Source organism: Lissotriton helveticus, chromosome 5_1, assembly GCF_964261635.1.
Source record: "Lissotriton helveticus chromosome 5_1, aLisHel1.1, whole genome shotgun sequence".
NCBI lineage: Eukaryota > Metazoa > Chordata > Amphibia > Caudata > Salamandridae > Lissotriton > Lissotriton helveticus.
The window spans coordinates 991,768,228-991,793,039 of NC_136065.1; positions in this window are offsets into that span (position 1 = coordinate 991,768,228).

The window sequence follows — 24,812 nt, forward strand, 5'->3', positions numbered from 1 at the left end:
TGCCTTGCATTTAGTATATATATATTTATACGAGTATTAAACATTCAGATGGGATCACAGCTGTCCAATTTATTCTCAATCAAAAATATATTCATTTATATGAGCAAAACGCATGGTTGTTTCTATGATTGAACTCTGTTTAAATAATATTTTCTTTTTATTTAACAGGGATTTGTATCATCAGTTGAGAGGAGTGGTTATAGGGGCATGCTTCTCTTTCAGTTACGCGTGTCTTCACGTTGGCTGGTGGGAGGAGCATGTCCTCAGGACACAACACAAGTTGGTATGGGATTCACACGTCATTCATTGGTGGCATTGCATTGATGTTTTTTTTAAAATTTGGAAGGGCACTAGAGGAGAGGCAGAATGTTTTGTAGCGTCTATCAACAAGAATGTTTTTAATCTGAATTACACAGCTTTTATCAATGACAGTAGTGTGGAGTTTCTGGATGTGCAGGTTTACATCGATAAGGGACAGATTCACACGAAACGTACAGCTGGAAGTTCAGTGCTTCATGCGAGGAATGTACACCCTCGTCATTTAATACGCAGCATTCCTTACATTGAATTTTTAAGAATGTGTCGCATATATAGCTCAGATATCGATCTTGAGCAGTGCCAAGCTGTCGCGGTCAAATGTTTTATTTCCTGTGGATACAGTCGCACTTTAGTCATGAATACCCTCTCTAGAGCCAACTCTAAGACTAGAGATCTTGGTTTGTCATCTAACATCATCACTGGGAATAGACCTACTACCACCCCTAATGCTGAACCCACTTCTGACAACACTCTTGAAATAAGGTTAATTACCACCTATAGCAGGCAAGAGAGACAGATAAGAAAGACTGCGAATGCACATTGGCCGATTGTCCTGACTGACAATACTATTGGTCAGATTCTTCACAAACAACCTTCTATTACATTAAGACGTGCTACTTCGATGAGGGACTCTTTAGTTAAAAACAGTCTGGAGTTGACCCCCACGCAAACTTGGCTTTCCCACAAAACAGGATTTTTTAAGTGCAATTCCTGTCATGCCTGTAAGTTTGGGGTCAATACTAGTGAATATACGACTGCATTCAATTCTAGACCCATTAAAATCAATGGACATTATACCTGTCACACTGAATTTGGAGTCTGTATCTTAGAATGTTCCTCAAATATGTAGGCAGCACCAAACTCCGGGTTTTTAATCGCATTTTACAATATCTTAGGGCAGTGGTTAACTCTGATCCCAATTACCCTGTGGCCTGTCATTTTAAGTTAGTTCATAATAACAATCTCAGTGAACTCAAATACTTTGTTATTGGTGCTGTTCCGATTTCCCATCGAAGAGGCAACCGTGAGAAATGCCTCAGGCAGTTAGATTCTCATTTTATTCTCGCACTTGATACTAAAATACCTAATGGATTAAACACAAGGGAGGATTTGCATAGCTTTTTATAGAATTGCTTTTACTTCCGCTTGTTTCAACATTACAGTAGTAGTTGTCTCTGTGTTTTACATTATTATGAATTTCTTGTATTTCCCCATTGTGGCTTTTAACACCATTGTTCATTGATAGGTTTCAATGAGTGTCTATTTCAATTTTTGAGTATATTTGGTTTTCAAAATATACTTGCCGACTATTGTTATATCAGAGATTTCTTATGTAAGCTTCTGGGCAGATTCATGTTGCTGTTAGTTTTTTTTATATTTTTTAAACTTCACCGTAGCACTTTACATCATAGCACTTTATGATTTCAGCACTTGCACTTTATTGTATGCATATGAACTTTTATAAGTAAGGGGTTCTTCTTATTGCTGCTCAATGTCTGTTCTTAGAATGTCCTTTTAATCACAACTACTGTGATTATATTTTTATCAGTGTGTTGATACATTTGAATTACAGCATCTATTTCTAATAAATTGGGTTTATAGTACCAATTTTAAGTGGACTCTCTTTGCACTTGCACATTGAGAATACAGCACTTGCACTTTAAGATCATATCTATGTACTGTGGTATTTGCATTGAGATGTGTTGTCAGGCTGTTATTTATTTGACAATTTTTCCAGCTTCTGATTTTTAGTCATGAATGTGATTCACAGTTTTAGGACATTTAAAACATATTTAGGGGAATAATATTGCAATTAGAATGGTATTTGCCATCTTTTCATGAATTTAAGTTTTCTTTCAATGTATAACTGCCCCATAGTCTTTTCACTATGTTTATGAGCTTCAATTTGTGTGTTGCACTATGGTTGTTGTTTTGTGCACTATTTAAATGTTGGCATTTGTTGCAGCATGTCATGTGATCAAGACCGTGTTCTGACGGTAGAAACACGTCGTGCAGGCATTAGCCTGAACTACAGCATGTGCCGAAAGTTCATTAAAGCACTTCTCTGAAATTCAACAACCTATCGTCTAGTGGTCCGTACCTTGCATGTCTCACCTGATCCATTGTGGGCTAGAAATTTATATATATATATATATTCACTGAAAAAACCATAGGTTATAGACCATATATAGTTAGGAATTAGCATTTACAAAACCTTGAAAATTCACTGAAAAAACCATAGGTTATAGACCATATATAGTTAGGAATTAGCATTTAAAAAACCTTATTTTACTCACACAAAACCATTGAAATTCCATATATAGTTAGTTGCACTAACTATATATCGCGCACCCGCAATCCACTGCTGATCATGTCACATATTACATCATTCATGACATGGTCAGTGACATCACTGATGACATCACTGATGACATCTCAAATGACATCACTGATGAGATCACTGATGACATCATCCAGTGACTGTGTGTTTCTGTAAAGTTTAAATATGTTTTACATATTGAAGAATGAGTAGATGTATAAGTGTCTGGACGAAGGATTTAGTAGGTGCATGACTGAATGTATGAGTGAGTGATTAAATGTGTCTCACTGAGTGCATGGGTTAGTGACTAAACTGTCTTAATTTGTGCATCATTATGTCTGTTGTTCTGTAAACTGCTGCATGTGTTGATCAGTAGCTATATGATTAACTATATGGGTTATTGATTGATTGTCCAAGTATTTGTATAGGAGACTGAGTGTGTGTGTGGCTGGCTGGGAGGTGTGTGACTCTGTGCCGATCAATGTGTACTTGTATCAATGATTGTATAAGAAAGTAAGTATGTGTTAGTGTATGTTTGAAAATGTAAGGTGCTCTATGTTTAACTGTATAGACAAGAAAATGGAAGTGTGATTGATTCTTTACAGGACTGACTAGGTGTGTGAGTAACTCCATGGATGAGTGGCAGAGTGTAAGTGTCTGTATAGGTGTATGAGTGCATATGATAGTGTTGTAAAGATGAGTGATTGTATGTATGAATGATTGTATGGGTGAATGAGTGAATGTGTGTGTAGACGTAGGAATCAGTGAGTACGTATGTAGTAACTAGTATTGGTGTGTCAATGGTTTCAAAAATTATACTCTGTATTTAACACTGGGTGAAACAGAGGTTATATTAAAACGTGAGGAGATGCATTGTATTGTCACATGAATGATATCATCAGTGATGTGGTCATTGATGTCATTTGAGATGTCATCAGTGATGTCATCAGTGATGTCACTGACCATGTCATGAATGATGTAATATGTGACATGATCAGCAGTGGATTGCGGGTGCGCGATATATAGTTAGTGCAACTAACTATATATGGAATTTCAATGGTTTTGTGTGAGTAAAATAAGGTTTTTTAAATGCTAATTCCTAACTATATATGGTCTATAACCTATGGTTTTTTCAGTGAATTTTCAAGGTTTTGTAAATGCTAATTCCTAACTATATATGGTCTATAACCTATGGTTTTTTCAGTGAATTTCAATGGTTTTTTAATAGCAAATATCATAAGCTGTCGAATGTCAAGTACGTGGTAAGTAAAAACATTTTCGTGTTTATGCACACTGATCTGCTTTGAATACTGCCCCCCACCCCTCATTTCTATTAGGAGTACTCTCTCTTTGCAGATAGTGAAGGGTAGTTAACGCAGCCCTTTGCCCCCTTTGTAATACGTCGTGCCTGCTTCTCTCTCCATTTGATTGATTGTTCTCTTTGGTTCATTCTCTATTTACAAACAAGCACAGAGTCGCAATACTCTGTTTAGTCTTTGCAGATAGCGAAAAATCGTGTAAAAAAACAAAAGGAATCGAGCAAAATCAGTAGGCCACTAATGGGATCTCTTTTTGACCTCGCTAAAATAGAAACATTAGGAACAACCTGTTGAAAATAGCAATGCGTATGTACATAAGCGGCGTTCATTTGTGTTCACAGTACCCCTTGTTGATTGTTTCAATCGAGCATTGAATTGTTCGAAGTTAATTCTCTTAAGGATCTTCTCTACCTGCAAACGAGGAAGAATAGGAATATTCTCTCTCCCTTTGCAGATAGTGAAGGGTAGGTAACGCAAGCCTTTAACACGTCGTACCTATTTCATTCCTCATTGATTGATTGATTGTCCGAACATTGACTGTTTGGGAATTAGTTCTTTTTGGAGGTATTCCCTGTTTGCAAATAAACGTAGGAAAATCTTTGCAAGTAGTGAAAGGGTACGTAATGCGGACCTTTCTCCCCCGTTGTAATCTGTCATGCCTATCTACTCCCCACTGATTGATGCACCTTTTTCACCCGGACCATTTACTAGAGATACGTCATCTGGCCCGACCAGAGAGCACCCCTAGTGAAAAGGACATATGCAATAATAACGAAGTGATCACTGTATCCTGTTAACAGAAACTTTACCATGAAACAACCTGGAAAGAAAAAAATAGGAAAACGAAAATCAGTAGGCCACTGATGAACATGAACTTTTATTAAACAACAAACAAAGAAACGATAACATAACGTAATGATAAAACCTATTAATGTCCTAGAAACAAGAAAACGTTAAAGTATGCCAGTGGTGAGAGACCAGAAAAACAGTCCGAGAAACCAAATCACCCCTCGCTGTCCCAACTCATGCACTCTGAAAGTTCAAAGTTTTGAGGAGTGCTTGTAACATTGTCTGAAGCCTATTTGCAATTGCTTCATCTTCACTATTCTTAAAGTAAGTGGGGGCTGTTGTGATGCGGTGCCACCCTGAACCGCTTGACGGAGGCCCCCGAGGGACGGTGTCATGTCGCGGACTCGGAGGGGGCGCTTGGCTCCGGCCCCCTCCCCAAGTCGTGTTGCCCTGGTGTGGCCTGAGATCGCCCCCGACATAGGTGGCCGGCTCCCGGGGTCAAGCGGAACTTTTTTCCTTTTGGTGACTCTTCCATTCTTCACCTTGTCCCACAATCCGTTTCACCTAAAGACACGCTGTAGTGGGGCACCCCTTTTCCGTTTCATTTGCCATTCAGCCCGCTTTTGCTACACTGTGCCTCTTCAGCTGTTTACCGCCCGCTCTTTCGACTACAGCGTCTCGCTCACCATGTACTTGAGTTGCTCCCGCTCTTGCGGTGCAGCGATAGGCGGCTGCCACAGGACTCTCAAAATGGCGGCCATCTCTTCAGATTTGGGCGTGGTCCACTAAAATGGGCCTGCGACACCTTGGAACTCGGACGCTTGTCTGCTAGAGCTTGGGCTCCATTCTCGAAAGCGTCCCCTCATCCTTGAAGATTCTACAAAAGTCTTGGGGGCCCCCGACTCCCGCAGGCTTCTGGTGGGGAGCGCCTAGCATGATTGCTCGTGGAATGGCCACGACGGAGCTACGAAATGGTGGTGCTCTCATGCTAACGCCAGCTTCAGTCTGAAACATCCAGAAACACTGTAGACTACCAATTCGATCAGTTCCGGTAGCGCTCCAACGTGACCCGGTAGAGAAGAACTTGCCCTCCCCTCTTTGACTGATGGTTCTTGTTGCCTGTCCCTTCTGTTGTCATTTAACAGAACTATTTAGCCTGCTGAAAGGGGTTGTGTGCCGTCCGCTGGTTGGTGGAGACATTTTGACTATATTCTGGACCTGCGTTGTCGCGTAATGCGTCATATGACGTGCCGCGTTAGAAAGTTTAATAAATTATTAAACACAATAAACAATCCTTAAAAAATAAAAAAAAATAAAAAATAATCAACAAAACCAACAATCAATTAACAACAGTATTTGAAAAGTCTATCATTCATTTTTCATTGCAGTACGCTGCCCAGAAAGCTTCCCGGTTCCCGGACCGGGCGCTACCCACGCAAAAAAACAAAAAAAAAATTTTTTTTTTTTTTTGCCCCGCGGGGCCGTTTTAAAGCCTCCACATTAAACCTAGGGGGTCAGGGAGGATCTACTATGCCCCCTTATGGTTATTTGCCCCTTTGTTTTGGCCTCCTCTTGTCTCTCGATCCTACCGAGAGACAAGATGGCGGCCGCTACGGACTTTTTGGAATGTTGACAGACGCCAGAGAACCAATCAGCTTCGCTTCACAAAGCTCCGTTGCGCGAAAAGTACGCGTCCTGGAGCGCTGCCCAGAGCGCGCTTACAGATATATATCTTTTTTTAAACGTTAATTTCTCAAAATCCACTGGAGCACATATATTGAGACCTACAAAAGGCACATCGGGCTACCAGTCCCTACAATTTTGCCAAGTTTCGTGCAAATCTATTCAGCCGTTCGGGCTAAAAGTGAGGCTAACCGCCCTATGGAAAAATCAATGTTAAAAACACGTTTTGGGACCCCCCTTTTTTCTCGGCCCCCCCTTGACGAAACCCCCCCAAATTTTCAGGGGCTGCTCAGAAACAAAATGTGCCATTTTCCTGAAAATTTCAGCCAATTCCGTCCACAAACGCCAAAGTTATTAGACATAGAATTTTCAAAAAACCCATAGGGAAAAAATCCTAACTATATATACCTACTGGCGACCGCCAGTAGGTAATATATATTTATATATATATTCACTGAAAAAACCATAGGTTTTACACACGTTATAGTTAGGAAATAGCATTTACAAAACCTATGAAATTCACTGAAAAAACCATAGGTTTGACACCAGTTATAGTTAGCTGGAAATTTTACTCGCATAAAACCAATGAAATTCCCACGTTATAGTTAGTTGGACTCACTATAACTTGTGCGTGCAATGCACTGCTGATGACGTCACATATTACATCACTCATGACATGGTCAGTGACATCAGTCATGACATCACTGATGACACTATCCAGTGAATGTGTGTCTTTTTAAAAAATAAATATGTGGTATATATGTATATGTAAAAGTTGATGGAAGAATAAATGTTTAAATAAGTGATTACTTGGATGTTTTTTTTTAAATTGATTGGTTAACTGGTTTATTAAGTGTATCTTAGTGAATACATATATTAGAGAGTAATGTTTAAATATTTAAATATATGTATTAGTGTTTCACTTTGTGTATAACTGGTTGCATGGGTTGGTGAGTAGCTACATGTGTATGTATATGGGTTATTAGATGTTTTTGTTAGTATCAGTATGAGTGTTTGTATGGTTTGGTGGGGTATTACTTAACACATAGATGCATGAATGACTGACTCTCCCTTTGTATGTGTTTTGAAGACAGCATATGTGCAGGACTGTATGGGTGGAAGAGTGTGTATATGTGTGTGTTAGTGAGTGAATGACTGTCTCACTAGTGTCTTTATCAGTAACTACATATGTTTTAATCTAATATATGTGAATATTGATGTATATAAGTGAGTATATGTGAGAGAAAGAGATTGTAAGAGTTCCTGTTTAGATAAGTATGTGTTTCTATAAGTGATTGTTTAAGATGTTTAAGAGAGTAAGTATGTGTAAGTTTCCATAGAAGTAAGGTGGTTGTGTGTGTATAGCTGTAAATGCAAATAAATGGATGTTCAATAGTTTATTTGCATGTGTGAATATGTGTGAGAGTATCTTTTGGATGACTGTCGGTGTGTAACAGGATGTATAGGTGTATCACTACATATCATGAGTGAGTATATGTACGAGTGACTATATAGAACTGTTGATCAATGAGTGGATGTGTATATAGATGGTGGAATTATTGAATTGGTTGTTGTAACTGGTATGGGTATCTCCATTTTTTTGAAAGTTTTAGTTTCTATTTTTGAATATGTGTTTCAAGGGTTACATTACAGTGAAAAGAGGTCTGTCACTCTGTCACAAGGATGGTGTCATCAGTGATGTCATGAGTGATGTCACTGACCATGTCATGAGTGATGTAATATGTGACGTCATCAGCAGTGCATTGCACGCGCAAGTTATAGTGAGTCCAACTAACTATAACGTGGGAATTTCAATGGTTTTATGCGAGTAAAATTTCCAGCTAACTATAACTGGTGTAAAACCTATGGTTTTTTCAGTGAATTTCATAGGTTTTGTAAATGCTATTTCCTAACTATAACGTGTGTAAAACCTATGTTTGTTTCAGTGAATTTCATAGGTTTTTTAAATGCTACTTCCTAACTATAACGTGTTTAAAACCTATGTTTTTTTCAGTGAATATATATATATATATATATATATAAAATTTCTATGGCAAAATGAAACCCCTCATTTTGTTCCTTTTCAAATTAAATGTATTAAGTGTTACCACTTTATTCCAATCAAGATGACTTCAGGTGTGCCATACTTTTGTCATAAGTAAGACCGTTAGTGTTCTAGTTGTTCTTTAGAACACTCTGGGACATTCTGTCATTGGGCTATAGTTGGGCTACATCTGGCTGATATTTGGGCTACATTTGTTTTTTTTTGTCTCTGGTGGCCATCTTTGGGCTACATTGGGCTACATTGGGCTACATTTGGGCTCTAACATATATATAGCCCAATGTAGCCCAATATATTTTTTTTCAAAGTTAATTTTCTCAGCAACTACTGAACAGATTTACACCATTCAAAGAAAAGCGTAATCTGCGAGCCGGACTCTACCTTTCTACCAAATTTCTTATAAATCCATTCAGCCGTTCGAGCTGTAGCCGTGTCTAAACGTCCTATGGAAAATAACTTGGGGAAAACACGTTTTGGGACCCCCCTTTTATCTCAGCCCCCACTTGACAAATCCCCCCAAACTTTCAGGGAAGGAGCGGAGCGGAGCAGGCCATCTTCTTTGAGAAATTTGCAAAGATTCGTCCACCTGCGCCAAAGTTATTCTCAATAGAATGTTGCGGATTTCCTATGAAAACTAGGTCCTAACTACTGTCATTGGGCTATAGTTGGGCTACAGCTGGCTGATATTTGGGCTACATTTGGGCTCTTTTGTCTCTGGTGGCCATTTTGGTAGACTGCATATCAGAATTTTTTAATGAAATATAAGAGGATGTAAGAAGTCACTCAAAATGTGCCCTAATTTTTCTTTCTTCAACACTAATCATAATTTCTATGGCAAAATGAACCCCCTCATTTTGTTTCTTTGCAAATTAAATGTTTTAAGTGTTAACACTTTATTCCAATCAAGATGACTTCAGGTGTGCCATACTTTTGTCATAAGTAAGACTGTTAGCGCTCTAGTTGTTCTTTAGAACACTCTGGGACATTCTTTCATTGGGCTATAGTTGGGCTACATCTGGCTGATATTTGGGCTACATTAGTTTTTTTTGTCTCTGGTGGCCATCTTTGGGCTACATTGGGCTACATTGGGCTACATTTGGGCTCTAACTTATATATAGCCCAATGTAGCCCAATATATATTTTTTCAAAGTTAATTTTCTCAGCAACTACTGAACAGATTTACACCATTCAAAGAGTAGCGTAATCTGCGAGCCGGACTCTACCCTTCTACCAAATTTCTTATAAATCCATTCAGCCGTTCGAGCTGTAGCCGTGTCTAAACGTCCTATGGAAAATAACATGGGGAAAACATGTTTTGGGACCCCCCTTTTATCTCAGCCCCCACTTGACAAATCCCCCCCAAACTTTCAGGGAAGGAGCAAAGCGGAGCAGGCCATCTTCTTTGAGAAATTTGCAAAGATTCGTCCACCGGCGCCAAAGTTATTCTCAATAGAATGTTGCGGATTTCCTACGGAAACTAGGTCCTAACTACTGTCATTGGGCTATAGTTGGGCTACATCTGGCTGATATTTGGGCTACATTTGGGCTCTTTTGTCTCTGGTGGCCATCTTGGGAGACTGCATATCAGAATTGTTTTAATGAAATATAAGAGGATTTGAGAAGTCACTCAAAATGTGCCCTAATTTTTCTTTCTTCAGCACTAATCATAATTTCTATGGCAAAATGAACCCCCTAATTTTGTTCCTTTGCAAATTAAATGTTTTAAGTGTTAACACTTTATTCCAATCAAGATGACTTCAGGTGTGCCATACTTTTGTCATAAGTAAGACTGTTAGTGCTCTAGTTGTTCTTTAGAACACTCTGGGACATTCTGTCATTGGGCTATAGTTGGGCTATATCTGGCTGATATTTGGGCTACATTTGTTTTTTTTGTCTCTGGTGGCCATCTTTGGGCTACATTTGGCTAAATTGGGCTACATTGGGCTACATTTGGGCTCTAACATATATATAGGCCAATGTAGCCCAATATATATTTTTTCAAAGTTAATTTTCTCAGCAACTACTGAACAGATTTACACCATTCAAAGAAAAGCGTAATCTGCGAGCCGGACTCTACCTTTCTACCAAATGTCTTATAAATTCATTCAGCCGTTCGAGCTGTAGCCGTGTCTAAACGTCCTATGGAAAATAACATGGGGAAAACACGTTTTGGGACCCCCCTTTTATCTCAGCCCCCACTTGACAAATCCCCCCAAACTTTCAGGGAAGGAGCGGAGCGGAGCAGGCCATCTTCTTTGAGAAATTTGCAAAGATTTGTCCACCGGCGCCAAAGTTATTCTCAATAGAATGTTGCGGATTTCCTATGGAAACTAGGTCCTAACTATAACTACCTACTGGCGACCGCCAGTAGGTTATATATATATATATATATATATATATATATATATATATATATATATTGCCAACGCCAGGTCCCACGATCCTTGGGACTCATCTTCAAATAAAGAGCACTCAGAACCAATATAGCGTGGTTTCGCCCAGTTATTTAATAACAGAAACTTCTTGCAGTTGTAAAAAGGTTACAAATGCGTTTCGGCGTTACCGCCTTCGTCAGTGTAAAACCCGCACTTTGTTTGTTTGTGATTTAAATAAAATTCATGATGACAACCTGTCACGTGTTCTAAAAGGATAAACATAAAAAACGGCACAAAACTTGTAATTTCCTCATTACTTATGGCGGCCATCTTATAGTGGGTTCACAATCATTACCATCTCATTTGGTACCACGATATATGACAATTTCATGCACATAATTCATATAATGTTAATAATTCATTCATTCATTCTAACATTGATGTGTATATACATGTAAAATATATTTGTCGTACATCTTTATGCACGCCTATTTTCCCAGTGGCGTTAATTCGCAAAGCCCATGACAAAAAAAAAAAGATATATATATATATATATCGAACACCAAAGTAATCCCGTTACCAAGGGCACACTCTTGCACAGCTGGTGCGAGTTCACTGGGACGGGCTTTCCCTGGCATAAATTCACCTCCAAACAAATTATACTCGCACTCGTCCAGGAACTTTAGTTAGCAGGTTTTATTTTGCATAACAACCTACGCGTTTCGATCACTAGATCTTAGTCACGGTTACAAACATTCTTTTCCCACTAACTTTGGCGCCGGTTAACGAATCTTGGCGAAAGTTTCAAAACTTATGGTATATATCTATATTTATATATCTATATATATATATATATATATATATATATATATATATATATATATATATATATATATATATATATATATATATATATATATAACAGAACCCCTCCTGAACAGAGAGCAGAGGCCACAACAGGGAAAACCTTTGGAAGCAGCTTTATTTTCTTTTACTCTCTTAGAATGGCGAATGCATTTCGGCTGCTGAAACAGCCTTCCTCAGCGCCCAAATAACAGGAGGTTCTTGGCAAGCTGCTGGTAAGTCCTGCCTCCTTAGTTATAGTCTCAGGTTCACTCCGCCCCTTGTGTGTCAGCTCACCTGGTGTGATTCCGGTATCCTTGTGTATATATATACACATACATCAACGAACAAACTCAGTTTCTCCACACCTCCTCATCCAAGACGGGCGAACAGACAATCCATGAACCACTGGCAATTTTTGGCATAAAGATCTTTTTATTTGCTCCTCAGAACGATGCATTTCGGGCAACACTTGCCCTTGATCTTGTTACAAAGGAAGCTGTTTGCCATGTTTAAATATGCTGCGCTTTCACCCCTCGTGGTGTGTGAACATAGAAAACATACTAGCACTAATTCTTCATACACAGTTGGTCTGTTTTTTTTCTTCTTTTTTCACTGTTTTTGCTTTGCACAACCATTTTTCATTTGGCAACATATTATTGTTTACACATTCTTATTCACAAATTCCATTATTACCTGGCTTAGTATATTTTTCTTCATAAATAAATATATTTAGAATTGCATTGTGCAATACTTTTACGCAATGATTCGTCAACATAAATTGTTGCATCTATAAAAAATTCATTATTAGTGCGATGGTAAAATCCATGATTTATATATATATATATATATTACCTCCTGGCGGTCGCCAGTAGGTAGTTATAGTTAGGACCTAGTTTCCATAGGAAATCCACAACATTCTATTTGGAATAACTTTGGCGCCTGTAGACGAATCTTCGTGAATTTCTCCAAGCAAATGGCCTGCTTGGTTCCGCTCCTTCCCTGAAAGTTTGGGGGTGATTTGTCAAGAGGGGGCTGAGAAAAAAAGGGGGGTCCCAAAACGTGTTTTCCCCATGCAATTTTCAATAAGGACCTTTAGCCAGGGCTACAGCCCGAACGGCTGAACGGAATTACACCAAATTTGGCAGAGAGGTAGAGTTCTGTTCGCAGATTGTGCTTTTTGTTAAATGGTGTAAATCTGTTCAGTAGTTTCTGAGAAAATTGCAAGTAAAATCATAGCAATAGCTAGAGACGGAGCTCAGCACGCGTACGGAAATCTGTTCAATTATAAGTGCGAGCTGCATGCTGATTGGCTGTGAACTGTCTGTCAACACTCGAAACCAGGAAGTGTTGGCGGCCATCTTGTGCCTCGCTAGCACCAAGTCACAAGAAAACAGTAAAACAAAGTTGAGAAATAAGGGAAGGGGGTAGGCTAGAGACATTCTGACGCTCTAGGCTTGCTGAGGTGGGTCGTATATCGATGTTTAGGCTCTATTTTTTATTTTTTATTTTTGAAAGAAAAATAGCGGTGTACTCGTATGGAAATACGTACAATTACGAGCAGGAGCTGGATGCTGATTGGCTGTCAATACACAAAACCAGGAAATTTTGGCAGCCATCTTGTTTTTCGGGAGAGCAGAGTCACAAGAAAACAGTAAAAGAAAGTTGAGAAATAAGGAAAGGGGGCAGGGTTGAAACATTCTGACCCTATAGTGTTGGTCAGGGGGTGGTACATAGATATTTAGGCTCAATTTTTACTTTTTTTTAATAAAAAATGGCGGGGTATTTGTGCAGTACTTGTGCGCGTTGGAAAAGGTGAAAAAAAGTAGAAGTTGGTTTTATTCATTAGATCCCGGGTGAGCAAATTACAGGGACATTTTTTCTGCATAATGGGGGGTTGTATGGTGCCCCGAGCACTGGGGAACGGCACTCCTCTGGTTTTATTTTGAAGTTTGCGGGGGGGTTACGGTCCTACTCCCCGCAGTCTCGGTGAGCGGCACCCTTCGGGTCTTTTAAAAAAAAAAAAAAGTTTTGAGCTCTCTCTCTCTCCCCGTTCACGGCGCGCGGAACTCCACATTTCTGGGGCAGTGATATGTAAAGTGACCTTCCAGCTCCGGGTACCTGCATTGTGTGGAGTTTTTTATTACTGTTGGTAGGGTGGGCTTTATAATACGTCCTTGTAAATTCCCATAGAAGCCCTATGTTCTGGTGTTAACATGGGCTTCTATGGGAAATAACAAGGCCGTATTATCAAGATCATTATCGCCGTTTTATCGGCAGTATCCTGCCAATACAACGGTGAAAATTTTAATACCGTACCTTGATAATATGCACCTAAGTTTACTGGTCAAAAAAAGAGCAATGGACCATATTATCAACAAAAAGCGATACAATATCGTCGCTTTTATCGGCAGGAAACTGCCGATAAAGCGGCGATAATGGTCTTGATAATATGCCCTTGTGAATAACCATAGCAGCCCAGGTTAACATCAGAACTTGGGCTGCTATGGGAATTTACAAGGGACTATTATGAAGCCCATTATCGCCGCTATATCGGCAGCTACTGGTGATAAAAGCGGCAGTAATGTATCGCCTTTCGTTGATAATATGCCCCTTCATTTCTATGATAGTATGTAAAACTTTCCTTTTTTTGTGTAGCAGTTGTACTCTCTACGCATGCGCAGCCTCGTTTCGAAATCGACGTTTTTTTCTTTTTCTTCAAATTCAAACAAACAAAGCTTTCTTTATTTCAGGTATTAAATTTGCCGCTTTGGTTTCCTGGGTCATGTGTGTCATCCGCTGTTGTACTTTTGTAATGTATTAATAATCGTATTTTATCTACATTTATTTGTAACGTATTGTCGAGACGCCAAAAGTTGAAGAGGTACTCCGTCCACCGCCATTTTAGTAGTTTTTCACCATTGTTTTTATTATATCTGTTACTTTCATTTTATCGTCCTTCTACTTTCTTTGTGATCGACGAGATTTCGAGGCACAGACACCCTGGTGTTTGTTCTTAAACTCTGATGTTATCAGACTTAGTCACATGTATACCTAAAAACTAATTTGAAGGACGTAAGTCACAGCCATTACAACCCGTGTTCGTCAACACAAAGACATTATAAAGATTATCACCGCTTTTATCGCCAGGAAAACTGCTGATAAAGCGGCAATAAAGGGCTTGATAATAGGCCCTTGTGAATTCCCATAACAGCCCAAGTTAACACCAGAACCTGGGCTGCAATGGGAATTTCCAAGGCCCTGTTATCAAGCCCATTATCCCCGTTTTATCGGAATTTTTCCTGCCGATAAAAGCGGCGATAATGTATCGCCTTTTGTTGATAATATGCCACTTCGTTACGTGTCCTGCATCGCATTTTGCGATGCAGGGCGCAGAATACGAAATCCATTTTATTAATTTAATTGTTTACTTACCTGCAATCATCCACATTCCGCTGTTTATAACCCCCATCCTGCCCCTCCCCCGCCCCACTTGCCTACCTCACCACAACTCCCTCAACGGACCGCGGCTGAGTCAGTTACTTGTACTTACCTTAAGCATAATAAATAATAAAAAAAGTATATATTATAAAATTGTCACCTTTGGAAGATAGAAAAAAACACAGTTACTAGATATATTTTACAACACAAAATAATTTGTAAAACATTTCATTTGCCTTTTTTGCTGTTCTCAGAATATATTGAATTTCACTACAAACAGTGAGTTCAATAGTACTTATCACATAACAGCCTGCAAAAAACAATCCATAAGGATATCTTAAAAAAACCCAGTCAACATTCTCAATAACAATATAAAACATAGAAATAAAACATATCTTAAATGTTTTTTTCTAAGAGCAATTTTATATTAAATATAACATATCTCAAACAATCAAAAAATAACAATACATTCTGATTAATTTTCCTACACTTTAAATAATGTTACTTACAAATAGATGCTGACAAAACACACAGCAAAAAGTCCTTAATGGTTTCGCACACTTTTCCTTATGGCCAAATAGTATGCATCAAGTCCTTTGTTTGGAAGTTGTTCAATAGTAATTCTGAACGTCCGCCTCCCAGCCTTCTGATCCAAAACCACCGACATCATCAACGGGTCCCCCAGGACTCATCTATCAGTCCGACGCTGTTCAACATCTACATGGCCACCCTAACACAAGTCGCCCACCATCACAACCTCAACAACATCTCCTACACAAAGAACACCAGCTCATCCTCTTCCTCACCAAGAAGCCACATACCACCAAAAGTAACCTCCACAACACTATGAAGGACATCACTAACTACATAAAGAGCAGCACTGTAAACACAAACTGGCAGAAGATGATGGTACTCATCCTCAGACCCACTCCAACAGCCTCAGACAACTCCTGCTACCTGACTACAGTGTGAAGAGTACCAACACCTACCAACCATGTGCACAACATAGGATTCAACCTCAACTGCTCCCTCTCCAAGTCTACACCGTGTCCTCGTACTGCTACAACACTCTCCACATGCTCCGCAACATTTACAAGTGGATTCTAACCAAAAGAAGAAGAACAGTGACACAGGCCCTCATCAGCGGCAGACTACACTGTGGTAAAACACTCTACACATGAATTCTAGCCAAACACCTACAACAACTACAACAAATCCAAAAGACCTCTACGTGACTGATCATCAATGTCCCCGGCTGCACCCACATCACCCACCACCTGATACACCTGCACTGCCTCAATATCAACAAAAGGATCACCTTCAAGCTCCTCACCCTCACTTACAAAATACTCTAGAAAACCAGACTAATGTACCTTAACAGCAGTAATCCTAAAGGGCAAATTTTGATCTTAAAATTTTGTATTTAAAAATATTAGGTAAGAATTTGGTAACTCTTTGGGCAAACGTTGCTTAAAAACTAATTGAGTATCATTACACTGTATCTAACCTTTCAGACATTTTAAAAAAGCAATGTAATGTTCAGATGTGGTAGAAGGTCCATCATGAAAAATAATAGCAACAGCTCTAAAAGTTCTTCCTGATATTGAACATTGACCAGCTACAAAATTTTTAATTAAAGTTTTCAATTTTGTTCCATCAGTTCTGGAACGTTGCAGCATTAAAATAACATACTGTCCATATCTTTGTATAAATAATGTTTTGACTTGCTCCTCTAATTAGATTGTTAAAAGACCCCGATTCACAGTCAGGTAAAGTCAAATATATGAATCTCTCAGTGTCTATGTCAGTGCTACATGTAAACAAACAATTTCGACAGTCAAGTTCCTTAGCATACATTTAAGTTCTCCATGACGACGGTACCAGTACTCATTAGTACCACGCTGACATGCCATCAGATTAATCAGCTGAGTTTCCAAAACATTATCTTTCTGCTGTACTTTATCCATAAATTCCTTTGCCAAAACATTTTGCAGATGTGCACCTGTTTTCAATATATGGTTTACTGCTTAAGAAAGTCCAGACAAATCACTCTCAAACAAAAGATGATACAAATATGGAATACATTGTCGAAATCTTGCATCTTCTGCATATAATCTTGATGTCTGGTATTCAGATGCAGAAATCTGCACAGGTCGTTCATCATATCGTCCTCCTTTTCCTGTAGGAAACAACTTAGGGAAACAACGAGCTTCCAAGCTTTTTTCCCATACACTAATGGGACTTCCTTTTGCTTCTTTCATTTGAAATAACTCTATAGCATTCCCCATCATTTCTTTGGAATGCCATGAATGAACACTGTAATGTTCGTAGATTTCTTCAGTTCTGGACACATCCACTTTTTCCATTTGTCCAGATGGCAAGTCAGTATCTTCTTGTAGTTATTTCTTCTTCTCCCACATACACATTTTTGTAATATTGATTATTTTTTACCAGATACAACGTTGCCTTTTTCACTTTCCTAACATCCAGTAATTCTTGCTAGATGTTCTTACTCTTTGTAGGAACACCATTAACAAGAATAACTAAAGGTTCATCCTCTATATTTTCTACACCAATAGTTTCAATATTTTTCTTTAAATCTAGAGGCAAATATACAACTCTTCCCTTTAATCCTCTTTGTAAATCAGAAGGAGGCAATTTTCCTGTCTTAGGCTCCATACGAACAATAGCCTGAAATGGATGCACACATTGAATAAGAATAGACTCAGGTATTTAAATCCATCAGTTCAGAAGGTATATTTACCAACTCAAGATTATTATGCAGAGCTCTAGCAGGCATTTTGTTCCCTTCTAATTTGTTATAACAATGTTTACAAATACGCTGATCAGAACCCAAATCAAAACAATTCTCTACCAACAAATAAGTTGCAAAATCCTTCCACTCATTATTATTTTCCTTTTTACTTTTTAAATACAGATCAACAGTCCTGGTCTGATTTTTATAATGAATTTGTCGACAACAGATACAAGAATAATTTGGCCTTTCACATGAAATCACCTTAAACTGTATAATTTCTTGCTCAAAATTTTCTACACTGCACTGTCCTACATTCTCTTCCACATTTTCTTCTATTAATCTCTCACTTTCTGCACTGTCTTCCTGAGGACCAAAGTAACTAATCTCAATTTCATCACAAACATTTGTTACATCTGATACAGATCCATGCAAAAGAGCACTGTTCAACTTTTTTAACATTAGTGCTGGACTTTTCGCGTAATACAATGTTCTGACTAATTTCCTCATCTGAGTATGATGAACTGCTAACATCCTGAAATGGTGGAAAACACTTCGACATACTTTTTTAGAAACACAAGGCAGAGAATGACCTTGCAAAACAGTATTTTCTCTCACTCTGCAAGGGTCTAGTCCTTGTAACATCTTAATCTATTGTTTAACACTTTTCTTGGTATCATTACGTAAGAATTTGCGTAAAAAAACAATAGATTCTTGCCGCACACTGCAAATACTACTACAATTCCAAGTGTACACTGGAGCTTTAGGACGTCTTCCTAAAACTTCCCCAGCTAACACCTCTTCTGCATTTCTAGGAACAATTTTCTCTGTCTCAATAGGACAACCATTTCTAACCTCATAAGCACGACCGGTAGTGTCAACTGCATGCAACACATCATTACTCTGAAGATAACTTTCTTCATTAAAAAAAGGCTCAGAACTTGAACTATGTTTCCATTCACCCAAAAAAAACTCACAAAAATTACTTCTGTTAATTAGTCTTCTCCACCTACTTTTTCCCTTCATTAAATGGATTGGTTTATCTAGTGAACTAATTCTATTTATTACTAAAATAAACAGTTTTCTTTTCAATTCCAAAGCTTTCTCAACTACATTTTTTGTAGCTTTCTTCTTATAAAATACTGTTTTTTGCTTATATACCTTAATTTCTTTCATTAAATTTGATACCAATCTATTATAAAACATTTTTTTCCTAATTTCCATGAATTGCTTTTTCCTCCTTGTACTATGCACAGTTTTGTCTGCACTTGATTTTCCATTATTCTTTTCTTTCTTAGTAGTTTTTTTTTTTCGTTGCTGATACACTAAAGACATTTTTCTGTTTCTGAACACTACTCTTAGGGCCAGATGTAGGTAATCCCAGATTACCGATTCTTAAAAACCGAATCACACCGATTCGGTATTTAAGAACTGGCAATCGGGATTTAGGTAATTTTACCGATTTCATTACCGAATCGGTATTATTCGGTAATTACCGAATCGGTAATTGCCATTCATTCCTATGGGCCTGTAGGCGCATAGGAATGAATGTCACAGGCCCATAGGAATGAATGGCAATTACCGAATCGGTAAATACCGATTCTGTAATTGGGGAAACATTGAAGGGTGGCAGGGTATCACTTTGACACCCTGTTGCACCCCTCAATTGTGCATGGGTGCACATGTTGCAGACATACATGCCCTTAGGGCATGTTTGTCTGCAACATGGAACTGTTTAAAAAGCAAAAAAATGCTTTTTAAAGGGTTTTCATTATTTACCACCAACTTCTAGTTGGTGGTAAATAACGAATTCTTAGACCCCTGTAGCACTGATTGCAGTGCTACCTACATGTCAAAATACAGAATCGGTAATTTTACCGATTTGGTATTTTGCAGAATCGGTAAAATTACCGATTCTGTATTTTAACATGCCCCTACATCTCCATCTTCAAATACCGGTCGGTAACGGCCGAGTAACATGGCTAAGAACTGGTCTGGGTAGGTCTTAGTATTTGGAGATATTCGCGGTTAGCGCGAATGTTCCCAAGGGTACGCCTGCCTTGCTAATAGGCGATAGCGACGTTAGCGACTGCTTTCAGTCGCTAACTGGTTGGGTACGCCCAGTTTGCACGTCATTAGCGATAAACATCGCTGACATGCAAAGCGGGCCCCAAACTGCTCGCTATCACCTAAAAGCTGTCGCTAACATCAGTTAGCGACAGGTTGCTAATAGGGCGATAGAATTATCGCCGCTTAGCAGCCGAAAACGGACGCTAAATCGGTGATAATTGCCTATTGCCCCCCTTGGTAATCTGCCCCCTAGATCATTGCAGGTATGTAAACAATTAAATTAATAAAATGAATTTCGGGACATATTATCAACAATAGGCGATAGATTATGGGCCATATTATCAATAAAGGACGATACATTATCGCCGCTTTTATCGACAGGAAACTGCCGGTAAAGCAGTGATAATGCTCTCGATAATATATCGTTGTGAATTCCCATAGAAACCCAGGTTATGGTGTTAACCGGGGCTTCTATGGAAATTCACAAGGATATATTATCGAGACCATTATCGCCGCTTTTGTGGCAGTTTCCTGCCGGTAAAAGTGGTGATAATGTATCGCCCTTAACTGATAATGTGGCACTGACGGGCATATTATTAAAGGACCAGTGTTAAAATTATCGACGTTTCATGGACAGGAAACTGCCGATAAAACGGCAAAAATGGCCTTGATAATAGGTTCTTGTAAATTGCTATAGAAGCCCAAGTTCTAGTGTTAACCTGGGGTGGTATGGGAATTCTCAAGAGCATATTATCAAGCTCATTATAGTCGCTTTATCAGCATTTTCCTGCCAATAAAAACGACACTAATCCCTTAACGTACAGAGGCACAAAATGATATTAAAGAAAAAAACATAACAGCATGCATTGTAGCAAAACACATTTACTACTATAAAACGTTTAACAACGGATGAATATAGGAGCATATTATCAATACAGGTGATAACATTATCAACACTTTATCGGCAGTTTCCTGCCGATAAAGTGGCGATAATTGTATCGCCGAGACTTGATAATATACCCCATAATTCGTTAATGTACAAAGATACACCGCACACACGCACTCCCATACAACTTTTCAACTCACCTTTCAAATTGAATTCTAGATTAACAAGAATACCACTCACACAGTGGATATTCTTCTACAAAATCTCTGGAGTTCAGTGTTTGCAGCACAACCGTCAAATTGATTATTTCCCCTCTCATTTTACGCATACATACATATAAATAACCAATTAAAATCCTGTTCACATTAATTCAAAAGAAAACACACATTTCTATTGGTTTAACATTCCAAAGCTTTCGAACTAATAGAACTTTCAACCCTTCCCCCATTCCAGAATCTGCCAGTTACCATAGAAACACTTCAGGGAACACCTAACTCAGCACACAGGTGAATAGTTCATCATACATTGTTGCAAATTAAAACAGCAAGTGTGCTTGACTGGAGAATATACCAGCTTATTTTATGTAACGTTCTTTTTTATCACTTTTTCTTAACCAATAAAAATAAGGCTTTTAAAAAACAGAAACATAGAACCTAGTTTTCTGTAAAATGTTGTAAATCAACCAATCATTTCTTTTCTTTTTTTGAAAACTGCATGTTGTCCACCATTTTAGAAAAATCTTACTTTTGAAACTAGCATTTCATTTACAGACGCCATCAGAGTGCATCCAGACCTCTCTTCAAAATGCTTATAGTGTGGATTGTGGGACACAGCTATATTTTCTGGAGTGAAAGGTACGCACAACAGAAAAGAATTCACAAGGACCTAGGTTTACCAAATGTAGACATTAAATGGATTGGACAGAGAGGATTAAAGTTGTACCAATTGATGCCATTGGTGAAATCCTCGAACACCCTGACCTCATAATTGTGCACTGTGGTGGCAATGACCTAGGCACTTTGACTGGGGTAGCTCTGGAAATGCTCATGAAGGACACATTTGCCAAATTGATGACACTGTTCCCCAAAACTGTCTTTGTATATTCTAAAATATGCCAAAGGCAGAGATGGAAGCGGTCCAACCACTATTGTCCACAGTTTGAAAAAGCTAGGAAACATGTGAATAAATATGTTTCTGCCTTTCTCCAAGACTATCGAATGGGGTCCATTTATAACAATAATCTGCGTTTCAATATGCATGGCATCTATAGGATAGATGGTGTACATTTTACAGATGAGGGGAACAGAGTGTTCCTTATAAACTTAAGACTCTGCATAGGTACTTACTTGTAGGTACTAAATTTTCGTAATAAACACAACGGCTCCTTTTAAAGCCAGAAAACACATAAACAAATACACTTCATAAATATCTAAAATTATTTTTAGTTTTCTTGCTTACGTACGCTTACGTGACGACTTTCAACATTACAGCTGTACGTCGTCCATACGTGGTTGGTACGTGTACAATAAATCTACCACCCCCTGAGCAACACTATAGGTTCAGAATGTTTCTATCGTGCCCCCTTTCCTTATTTGTCAACTTTGTTTTACTGTTTCCTTGTGACTCGGCTGCCGTGACAAATAAGATGGCTTGCAACACTTCCTGGTTTGGAGTATTGACAGCCAATCAGCATGCAGCTCCTGCTCATAATTGTACATATTTCTGTACGCGTACGCTGCGATTTTTCTTTAAAAAAAAATAAAGCCTAAACATGCATGTACGACCCCCTAACCACGCGTGATCGTCACCATGAAGCCAATAGCATGCATTTCGGGTCATATTATCAACAAAACGAGATGGATTATTGCCGCTTTATCGGCACTTTCCTGCTGATAAAAGCGGGGATAATGTGTCGCATTTTGTTGGTAATATGGCCCAAAATTCGTTTTATTAATGTAATTGTTTAGTTATCTGCAATCATGCAGATTTCGTTGTTTATCACCCCTCACCCTGCCCCTCCCACGCCCGCCCCGCCTGCCGCATCGCAAGTCCCTGCACGGGCCACGGCTGAGATGCGGTTGCGATCTAGTCATTTGCCACAGAGTTGTGGGGAATCCTTGGTGAGGCGCGCGCTCACTAACAAGTGCACACTTCAACGAAGACGTTTCAGAGTTCAGACCTGTTATCAGTTGCTCTTTAGACATTCGTGAAGAGAAAGTGGAAATATTTCTGTGAGAGTTAAAGGATGTTGTTTGACAAGTTAGTGAGTAAGTAAACTTACCTGACATTATAGACAATATTGAATGTACTCAGTCGATATATTTTCTCTAACTTAAAAGGAGAAACGATAACATTTGTGTTAAGCAAGGTCTTAAAGGAAAAGAACACATTGAGTTAGGAATAGTAGAAAGACTTTTGAATAAAGTAGGAACATTACTGAAAAACACAAGATATTGAAGGATTGACAGAACAGATAACAAGCAACTGCATAAAGAAAAGTTAGTAGAAGAACAGAAGGAAATTAATAATATAAAAATTAGACAATAAACTGAGAGGTCTAGGTTAATGAATGTTAGGTAATTATAGGTTAAAGTAGTGAGAAAAATAAAGAACCGTAAGCTACAAGGTTGCAGACAAATACTAGAGGAGAGGCTAGTTCGAAATTGGAAGGGGTAGGTAATTAGTAGGGTTAGACTAAGTTATAGATGAGGAATAGAGATAGAGTAAACACATGAAGTATTCAAAAAGTAGTGTGATAATGATGTCTAAATATACACAGATACACAGTGTTGTTCAGGACAATGAATAGTATCTTTTCCATTATAGTAAAACACATTTACTATTTTGGAAAGGGTAAGGTGAATAGACATATTCTACATTGTTTAGTAGTGTATTTTACTATAACAGCCTGAGTCTTTTCCTATAGTCATAAGGAGTGACTGCTTTCAAAATTTAAGAAAAGCTAAGAACAGTATATCCTTATAAGTAATTATAGTTGTATAATTTTGCAAAGGACTAACAGTCTACTAATGGAATGTTATTAGATAATGGTATTTATATAGTATTTTTTGTAGGCCAAAATAGGTGAAAACAGTAGTTTTGTATTATATATTACGAAAAGTGATGAAATTAACTGTTTATATTTTTATACAAGGAGCAAGAACATAAATGAAAAATTATGGAAAGAGAACAGCCTCATACTCAGGAGATTTTGGATATTACCTTGAGTGTAAATTAGGAACTAATCATCACTGTCACAGGCAATGAGAGTGAAGAAGGGGAAATTAATGCTGAAGACATGAATTGTGATTTTGAAGACGAAAGGTTTGATGCAGATTTCATTGAAGTTTTAAATTATATTGACATTTTAGAACACATTAAATGAGAACCTGCTGACGAGGAAATTGATCTGAATGACATATCTGATGAAGTTGTATTGGAATGTCCGTTAAATTATGAGATGTTACAAGAATAAATTTATTGTTGAAAAATAATAAAGGTTTGAGTACTATCTACTAATGCATTTATTGTACTAAAAGTGAAGCAGGTATAGATTCAGTTATATATTCTTTAAATGTTTGTATTGATTTAAAATATGCAAAGTGGGTTTGAGGGTATCGATTGCTTAAAATCCGTATGGAGTAACATGCAGTCTTGAATGCAGGTGCAAACTTGTGTTATATGCCTTCAATTCCCCAGTCTGTATCCTTAGACTTCCACCAAACACCCTGACCACTGCTGTTTTAGTATTGTAGTGAGCCACTAGGCAGTATGTTCTATTTGATTGTACAATGGTAAAACTGAAGCTGTAATAAATTTAGAGAAGAACTTTCTTTGCAGAAGTGTAATGATCCAGTCAGTATCTAGATAGTCATGGATTAAAAGAGGACTTAGTGCCTAGGCTGTTTCAAACCTCTATGGACTGTTCTGTGCACCAGCAAACTTATGTTT